Source organism: Acanthaster planci, linkage group LG12, assembly GCF_054643075.1.
Source record: "Acanthaster planci isolate LZ-2023a linkage group LG12, COTS_SCS, whole genome shotgun sequence".
Taxonomy (NCBI): Eukaryota; Metazoa; Echinodermata; class Asteroidea; order Valvatida; family Acanthasteridae; genus Acanthaster; species Acanthaster planci.
Window position 1 is genome coordinate 13292958 of NC_141788.1, and position 10139 is coordinate 13303096.

Genomic DNA, 10139 nt, shown 5'->3' on the forward strand with positions numbered 1-10139 from the left:
ACATGTAGTCATTTCATATAGCTCTATGCTTTGTACACATTAACCGTGAAAAGGGCCAAAAATGTTGTCTTACATTATGTTTTTATTTTATATTTTTAGTTTGGATACACAAATTGCTGTACATCTATTTTATTTTCCAAGTGACTTAGATTAACATAAATACATGAACATGTATTTTACCCCATGTGGGTTGTACTGCTAGATAAAATGTTTAAACCTATCCCCCTTGGGTGTGTGTAGAATAATATTGAAATCAGAGGATTGAGGACGATAGAATGAATCTGGGGACTATGGAAGGAGTCTGAAGCAGAGCATTTTATTAATGATATTTCATTCAGTTGAACTGGGTGAAATAGAATGAAATTAAGTGCTCAAATGGATTATAACGCCACTACGCACAGGTTGAAATGAGTTAGAAAGTATTAATATACAAGAAGGACAAAAAGGTTGGCTTTCATCTGCCCACCAACAGGCATCCACTTCACTTAATTTTTCTTACATAAGCCTGCATACCACTATACATGTGCATGATACTCTATGATGGGCAATCAAGCAAAGAACGCCCTGCAACACCCAGTCAGATGTTGCATGCCTTTCAAGCTACCTACGCTGAATTACAATGGATATTAAAAAGTCTCATGCTGCACTAAGAAACAAGTTTGTATAACAACACACAGAATCAGTACAAGCACTTAGCCAGCAAATAAAAGACAACACGAACAAGAAAGGGAAGACAAAAGGTAACAGGAGACAGTATCAGTTTTAATTTGGAGGTTCTTGACATACATTGTGCTAAACAAGTCCGTAGAAGCTACCAGGTCAGGCAATCTTGCATGGTAATCTCTGCATAGGCGCACAGTTTAGTTTTAATACCAACTCCAATGGAGCAGATGCTACTGAGATCAGCACATGAGGCTGCCAAAGGAACACTGTTCAGGGCCAATATAAGGAACCCTTTCCTCAGAGATAATACAACAGCTGTGCAACAAATATCAGTACAGAACAATGCAACTGTATCCACTGAGGATCCTCACTGGATTTGCAGGCTTCTTCAGATTCAGTGAATGTTAATTCATATATAAAACAATCTGATCTTGTATTCATCAACACTAATGTCAACATTTTCATTGAGAAAAGCAAAACTGACAAATATAGGAACGGCTCATGGGTTCTCATCAGTAAATCGGGAGAAAAGACCTGCCCTGTAGCTAGCTTAGAGCAAAACCTGTCTTTGTGCAAGATTGCCCCAAATTCAGATGAACATGTTCGTTGTCTCACTCAATGTTAAGATAACATGAAGCTCAATTACCACAATTCCCGAAATCCTACATCAGAGTCAGAGAAGTTGTTCTGGAAATGCTAAAACAAATGGTACCCAACACTACTAAATATGGCTCACCCAGTCTATGCTCTGGCAGAGCAACAATGGCAATGAATGCAGGACTCGCGGATAGACTATTAAAAAACATGGTCAATGGGGACCTGACACAGCCAACGATTCCTACATTCAGGAAGTGATTACAGGCAAACTTAAGGTGTCCAAGTGTCTAGGTTTATGAAAATCAATAATGATTATCTTGAGAACAGTTGTCAAAAAAAAAAAAAAAGGCAGCCCCGTTCTTTGCTGCTGCGGAGCCTGTCGGTGACAAACCCTATGTTGTAAAATTGGAGTGATGTGGAGGTTTTGAGAAATGATATTTCGTTTGGCCAATCACAACCTAACATGTCTAATTCTGGATTAAGTCCTGCATACATGCACCTTGCCAAAAGGCCAAGGTACCTCACCACACTCACCACTGGGAATTGATAAATTTGCATTGCTTTTAAGCCATATTTTCCAAGGAAAAGCAATCCCTAATATTTGAATACTGCATGTTAAGTGGCATTCACACCGAGTGAAACAATCCCTTTAATTTTTTCAGGCTTTTTTGAAAACTTGTAAAATAACACTTCTCTATGCTTACTTCAGGTGCCTATTTCCCCAAAACTGATATCACTGGACAGTGCTCTACAAACCCACCAACTCAGGTGCACAATTCTAACTTTTTTTCTGACACTGATGTAACCTTAAATATGGCTTGCCTGATCTAGTAACCATTAGGAATTAGGACATAAAGAGGTTAAGGTTAACTAGTTAGATAATTTCATAAGGAAATTATGTTTTGATTTTGCAAACATGGCATCTTCATTTATCACTGTATAAAACCATGATGAATGTAGGTTATGCCATGTCCTACTCAGAAATATTTGATGAAATTTTTGAATATTTAATAAGCTGGAATTTTATTGGGACATTACTATAATTTACTTTCAGCATAATTTCCATGAATAAGCTGCAATGTGTGTCATATGTACATGTATCTGAGAAATTAATGCCATGTTTCGTGTCCACAACAAAGTGAACTGTTTAACCAGTTTCTATTAAGGTTAACTATTAAACTAGCGTGTAATTTTAGTAAGCACTCTCAGTTTGTAATGGAACTGGAGGACAATATTTCTGCCTGTTCGCATTTATTGAATAATTACTTAATGAGTGTACATGTATTTTCTTTTGTGGCTTACAAATCCATGAACTGAGAACCCTGCGGGGAGTGAATTAAAACACAGCACAGAACTACATCCCCTCTGGACTATCACATCTTCATCCCTGTGACAGTTACTGACCATTACCCTGTCATTGCTCCACCAGATACTGGTAGCCCTTCATGAAAAGGGAAGAACACCTAAAAGCAGAGATCTTACAGAGATCTTACTCTGATGAAAGTAATAATGTACAACCGAAGATATCCAGAAGAAGTGGAATCACTTACAGTGAAGCAAGAGACCGATTCAAGACAAAGTTAAGAAATCTCTCACTGCACCAGAAAAAATAGCCCTGAAAAGGCTGAGTTTAGTAATGGTGCGGGGCAAAAGAAGAAGAGGTGTTCCCATACTCCTTCCTCCACACTTACAAGAAAGTATGGATTTCCTTGCCTATTACGACACAGACAAAGAATTTGTCTTCTTGAGAACAAGTGAAGGTGCCTCAACTCCAATAAGAGCATATCAGATTGTTTCTGACCTTGTTTGTATGGCATCACCCAGATTGAAACACCTGGAAAACATGAAATGCACCAAATTGAGGAAACATCTGGCAACCTTATCACAGTTAATAGACCTGAAAAAGAATGAGAGCGAGCAGCTTGCTACCCACATGGGTCATGACATATCAATCCATCATGAGTACTACTATCTCCCTATGGAGATGGTTCTCTTGGCCAACATGAACAAGCTGCTTCACCTTGCTCATGAGGGTAAAACAGCCATGTATAATGGTCAGTCCCTCCCAGATATCAATGTTGACTTAAATGAGTCAATCCCATCCATTTCAGATTATGAAATCAGTGAAAGTGAAGAAGAATATGAAGATGAAATACAGGAGCAGGAGTTGCAATGTGATGATGAGCACGTCACCAAATAGCAGAAAAAGAAAACTCCTGGCAAGAAGGTTAAAAACCCTGAAAAGAAAGCTGAACACTGTGTAAAACAAGCAGTAGGAATCAGGCAATATAACAGCTGGAGCTCCATACAAGAAAAGTTCCTCCTTGCTCAATAAGAAGTTCAAATTTTCTTGAAGAAAAAAAAGCACCAGGGAAGTCATTGTGCATGTTGATTCTTAAAAGGGGAGGTCCTCTTCTGGAATCAAAGATACGGACAGAAGTACGCAATAAAGTTCACAATCTAAAAAACAAAGCAAAAGCAAAGAGCTTAAAAAAATGGGACTTCAGGCTAAGTAAAAAGTTCAGAAGTATTCAGAATTCCCATTTGGCTACACTTTCCTGCCGTGGGTCTTTGTAATTAGGATATATTCAGCTGTCATTGTTGCCTTCACCTAGTTGTGTTTTATACAGAACTTTCCAATAGCTACATTTCAGTTTGGGATATTCTCCCCAAAGGAGTTTTTATTCAGTACTTGCTTATTTCTAAGTGAACAGCAATTACATAGACACTTGCTCTGGATTGAAACCCACAATCTTCTGCTTACAAGGGCAGATGTCTTAACCAAATCGACCACTAAGATTGCCTGAGATAAGTTGCTGATGAATTATCTGCGGCCAACTTTCTTTGCCACTTACTATTGTCAAGTCCCCGTCGCACTCAAAAATAAGTTCTTGACAGCTGTGAACCATCTACTTTTCTTTCGTTTTTACTGTGTGATTTCCACTGCACTGCATCACAACAAATGTCCATTAAAACTGTCTGCAGTTAAACCCAGGCAAAACAATTTTAATGGTTATAAGAATTAAAATTACTAGTTGCTTTCAGATTTCTTATTCATAATTCAAGAAAATCTAAGCCTTTTGAGGTTTCCCGTCAATACCGTTTTTCTGGGACAAGGAGAGGTTTCTTGGGCAGGCGCAATCTGTAATTGCTAGCCAAATAAAGTATGCTTGAATGTTGAAGTAAACTCATAAGGTGGTTCGTACCACCCTTTTTAGTCTGATATATTCATGCATGTACGTGCCTCTACGCCTTGTACATTTTTTCAGTGGCTCTGGTGCTCTTCAAAAAAAGCTAAAAATGCTCAAATGTCCTTTATTTAGAGGACATTTCAATGCAAACATTGCAGCATACTGTTTAATTTGCAGTTCATCCCTAATGTTTCGATATATACCTTTCTAAAGAGATTATTCCAACGAACTCCCATTTGATTGTAACTGTGCATTATGTAGAAAGAACTTGTATGGAACATTTATAACCATCATATTTGAAACGGGACAATTCAGGAAACTTTGCTGGAATACAACTACATTTCTCTGAGTTTCCAGTGCTTAATTGTGTTTTATTGACTACTGAGTATTTCACATTTCCCAACTGCATCAAAGCTAATGTAAAACTTCAATTTTTTATCTGCTGATCCATGATCTTGGACAAATTTTGGACAATACCATAATCACTCAAGCAAAACAGTGTTTTATAATGGATGCCAAGAAAATTATACATGTATGTTCCACTTTTGCCTTGTGTGGTTGCTGCAGTACATACATGGTGTATCAATTTGCAGGTGGCCAAGGTCAGATTCATGTATTTTGTCTGAAGAAAATGAAAGTACTTAGCAAATACCATGCAAAACAGTCTGGGTTTTGCCATTTAGCTAAACCTTTTTTTCATGACTATCCTTCATTTTGTTATTTTGGGTGGTGTTTTTGCTGATGTCACGTTAAATCAAACTGAGCTTTTAATAAGAATGTTTATGTAGATTGACTCCTAAAAGTCAGTGTGGAGGGTTTATTTCAATTAATACTTTTCTAACATTATAATGTCATGTAAAGGCAAACAAGGACTTGAAAACAAATATACATGTATGTGAGGCACCTCAATGCACCTGTGTTGGCCAGGACATGAAGCTTTGGTGAAAGTGCTAATCCAAAGTTCAGTATTAACCATGTAAACATGTATTATTATCTTGTGTAGTTGTTCCTTAATGTGTGTCCACTGCCAGTGACGTTGCCGAGGGATGACACAGTCTATTTGCCGACTTATTTGCCAGCCCATGTACATCATATCAGTACCAAATTTACTAGATTTATTTCATTAGTTAAAGAATAATTTGGGGTGCATACTTGTATGATCACAATAGTGCCCAAGATTACAACAGTGGTTCGAGATTGAAGTATTACACAAGGTATATTTAATCATAAAATAGAGAGATTTGCTGAGAGTCATTTCTGAAAGTGTCTTTGCCTCCCCTCTCATCGATAAAGTTAAATACATTAAAGACAGGATTCAAAACATGGTTGGAAATAGGCTTTAAACCTTCAAACACAGAGAAGCCATTTTGTACTGATATTGAATAAATTGTGGAGAATTCTTCAAAATATAGAGTCTGACAGCAGGAACAGCTATAAAATCTTAAAAGCGCCTGTATATAATGATTAATTTGTGGCATGAATAATATTTCCAAATATTAAAAGTCATGCATGTGTGCTACAGCAAGGACAACTTTAGCTTGAATTATTAAAATAAATGGAAAATTTGTTATCCAACTCATTTTTTTAATTTGTCTTTTGCCTACAAATTGTGTCAATGTTGTTCGAACGAAAACAACTACCTTGTTACAAGCATTATCGTGAAGTCACAATGTGGAATATTTGAATGATCCTCTCAAATTTTCCCACAACAGTTCAAGACATTTCAGATTTTCTTGGAAAGTCAAAATATGGCTCCTTGATAATGTGATAGAAGACTGCACCACATGCATTTAGACAGAGAATAGTCAGAGAAAAAACACTAGGAATTAAGTGATGTTTGGTCCCGGGACTGTAACTGAAACATGCACAATGTTTGGTTCTGGGATTGTACCCAGAACATGCGAGTGTTTGTTTGGTTCTGGGATTCTACGCAGAACATGCGAGTGTTTGTTTGGTCCTGGGATTGTACCCAAGAACATGCGAGTGTTTGTTTGGTTCTGGGATTGTACCCAGAATATGCGAGTGTTTGTTTGGTCCTGGGATTGTACCCAGAACATGCGAGTGTTTGTTTGGTCCTGGGATTGTACCCAGAACATGCGAGTGTTTGTTTGGTTCTGGGATTGTACCCAGAACATGCGAGTGTTTGTTTGGTTCTGGGATTGTACCCAGAACATGCGAGTGTTTGTTTGGTTCTGAGATTGCACTGGAACATGCACAATGTTTTTTTTGTCCCGGGATTGCACCCAGAACATGCAAGTGTTTGTTTGGTCCCGGGATTGTACCTGGTACACTCATACATGTTTATTCTGGAATTATAGATGTTAAATGTGAAGGGAGTTGCTTTCTTATCTTTCACGTATATTGGAATAAGCAAATGTCAAGTACATGTATCTCAGGAATTTACATGTGTAATGGCCACTCTCCACCACTAGGAGTAGGCTCCAGACCTTTGCATTTTAGTGACACCTGCACGACTCCCAAAACAACCACATCTGTTTCATTTGTCACTGTATTAATTTAAGTATAGTTTTACCCTTTATTTATATTGAGATTCTTAATGGTCTCCAGACTGCTGCCAGGTTGCAAATTGTTCCCCACTTTGTGGGTTAAAAATGTGTCCACAGGTCGGTTTTCATTTTCCATATAAAGTGTGTTTGTTTGTTTTGTTTTGTTTTTTTATTCCGTAAAATTAAGGGTGTAGACTAATGTTTACATGCCATCATGAGCTTATTACATCTTGGGGGGATGACATCTTTTGTTTCCTACAAAGGGGGCTATATTCCAAACATAAGCTTGTGGGAGTGGATTTCGGTATATTCTATAATAAACTCTCAGAACTGTCTTTGTACACCTCAACAAGTCCACAACTGCCTGATCCCATCTTCTACCCCCCCTCCCCCATGGTGGCCATTTTGAATCCAAATGGCAGCAGTCTTTAACATATACATACATCCTGAATAGGGTGCGGGTACAAATGAACAAAAATGAGACATTTCTGTTTGATCTTATTACTATGATGACATCCTTTATCTTGGTTTTTCTGATCAAACAGGGACTAACTTACTCCGGGGTCATATACTGTACAATCGTCCATTTGCAAACTTAAACCAGATTTTGAATCCATTAATAATAATAATGAGCATTTGTAAGGTGCACAAATCCACCTCACAGGTGCTCATGGCACTACAAGAGTAAAAGTCAATTATTGCAGTTAAATACAGAAAAAATAGATTTGTTATAAGCCTGCGCTGTAAGCAAGGTTATACATGTAAAAGTATCCCTTGAGTGCCGTTTTGAAAGAGCTGAAAGATGTGCTGGACCAGATATTCAAGGGGAGACTTTTCCATAGATGTGGGACAGCAATACAGAAAGCTCTGTCTCCCCAGGATCAGTATGGTCTTTGTACTGCCAGAAGAGGCTGGTTAGCTGAGCAGAGATGTGAACGACTGGAGTTGTATGGAGAGCGGAGCAAAGACAGATATGAAGGAGAAGTGTTATATTGTGAGCAATATGCAAGACGCATTAGTTTGTATGTGATTCTGCATTTGATTGGAAGCCAGTGGAGATGCTGCAGGGTGGTAGTTATGTGTGGGGAGTGTTTGGTTCGTGTAATGAGGCATGCAGCAAAATTTTATTTACTCTGTAGTTCAGTTTAAGGAGTTGAATGCCAAAGAGAAGAGAGTTGCACATGTCCAAGCACAAGGTACAAAAATCAGATATCAGTGTTTCTGTTGCTTGTTTCAAAAGGTGTTTACAAATTTTACTGAGATTTCTGAGGTTGTTCATGATCGATTGTGAAATGGAAGTGTGTGATTGAAAAGTCAACGCAGAGTCCATAACAATTTCTAGGTTATGATCTCTTCTAGAAGGGATGCATGGGTCAGCCAAGACCATGCTGAGTTCAGTGCATGACTCTGTTCATTCAGCCAGATATAATCCCGAATTGTTTATCTCAGCCACCTGTGGGAAAGTGCAGTTGGGCTGTGTGATGGTGATATAGACTTATGTAGGGGCAAGTATGCCAGAGAACAGCATATTGATAATTGCTAAGGCTAGCTAGTATCGATATTGTGTTAGGTTGATAGGTTAGCTCATGGATAGATATCGATATCGCAAGTGTTTTCTAGGCAATCAGAGTTTTAAGGAATTTATCTTTGCATTATGTGTTTTGCCAGAATTTGTACTTACTCAATCATTTCTTTGTTGTTTCTCATGCAATGTTCAAGGCAACATCATCTTCATTAAAGTCATGTAGTAAGATTAAGATTGATAATGATCACCCCTCTTTGTAGCATGGAGTAGTCCTACACTCATGCCTGGGTTATGTAACAGTGACTCACTCACTTGGAATGCACCTCCTGCGTCTTAGCTTTGAACTTAAGACAATGGATACATGTACATGATATATAAGCTTATACTGTGAACTTCATCATTCTAGCTGTTGTTGTCGAATAAAGAATACATGTTCTAAGCTCTAAAGTTAAGCATCGTTCGTAGTGTACTTTCTTGCGGTTTCTTGCGGTTGTTGCGGAAACGCGGATATTATCGTGGCAGTTCTAAGCTGTACAAGACCTCTGAGTTGACGGCCCGTCGGAGGAATAAGAGTCCAAGCCGGAGACTACAGGGTGAGTTCGCACGGGAATTACTACAATGGCGTCGTAGACAGGATCCACTGATACGACATCGGACCAGTTTGTGCGGGGTGTTCGGAAACCATGCGGGAGGGTCGGCAGTACCAGTACAGTGTGGAGGCCAGGTTGGGAATTTAATTTTCTCATAGGGGCTTTGGCGACACTGTGGTTTAATTTTCCTCTTGTTTATTGGGTCAACTCCTGTTAATATTTGGAGTGTTGGCATTTAACCACCAAAGAAAAACAATCTAGTTTGTTAAAAAAAAAAAACAACAAATCTTTGCAACTAGCAGGAATGGGTCAGTGATAGAGCATGACCACGGCTGTTGTAGAGAAGGAAAAAGTGAATTTTGAGCATGAATTTTGTTCAGCAGTAACGGGTTGCTTTTTTTTCTGAGTGACCTCGGCTGATATACATGTACATGCCTACAGAAAGTACAGAAAAGAAAAAAAAGTCAAATAATACAACGGTTGTCCAACAGAGTAACTAGCTGGGAAAGTTTCAGAAAGTTGGGCCTTGTCATAATATTGTGTGTGTTTTATAGCCCAATTCTCTAATCCTGGGTCAGTTGTGTGTTTTATCGTGTATTTTTTGTTCAGATTTTCACTAGAGCACCTTCACTACGGCAGTGTCAGCTTCCTTTCTTGTGTGTACTATACACTTTTCGGTTCAGTGATTGTGGCTCTGCTTATCAGACCCCCTCCCTAGTCAGCACCTGGTACTGTTTATCAGAACCAACCCCAAGTCAGCATTCTGGCTCTGTTTATCAGAACCAACCCCAAGTCAGCATTCTGGCTCTGTTTATCAGAACCAACCCCAAGTCAGCATTCTGGCTCTGTTTATCAGAACCGACTAGAGGCACTGTGGCTCTGTTTACCAGACCCACAGGAACATCAGTTTCCAGTCGGACGATTTCACATTTTGGTGCTAGGACTTCTGGTACATTGTGCCTGTATATATTTCGTGTTTTGTAGAGGTAACTGCAAAATATAACAAGGAAACAAGCAATAACCAGAGAAATAAAGGGCAAATCAGGAAGTTACCTAAGTTTATTTT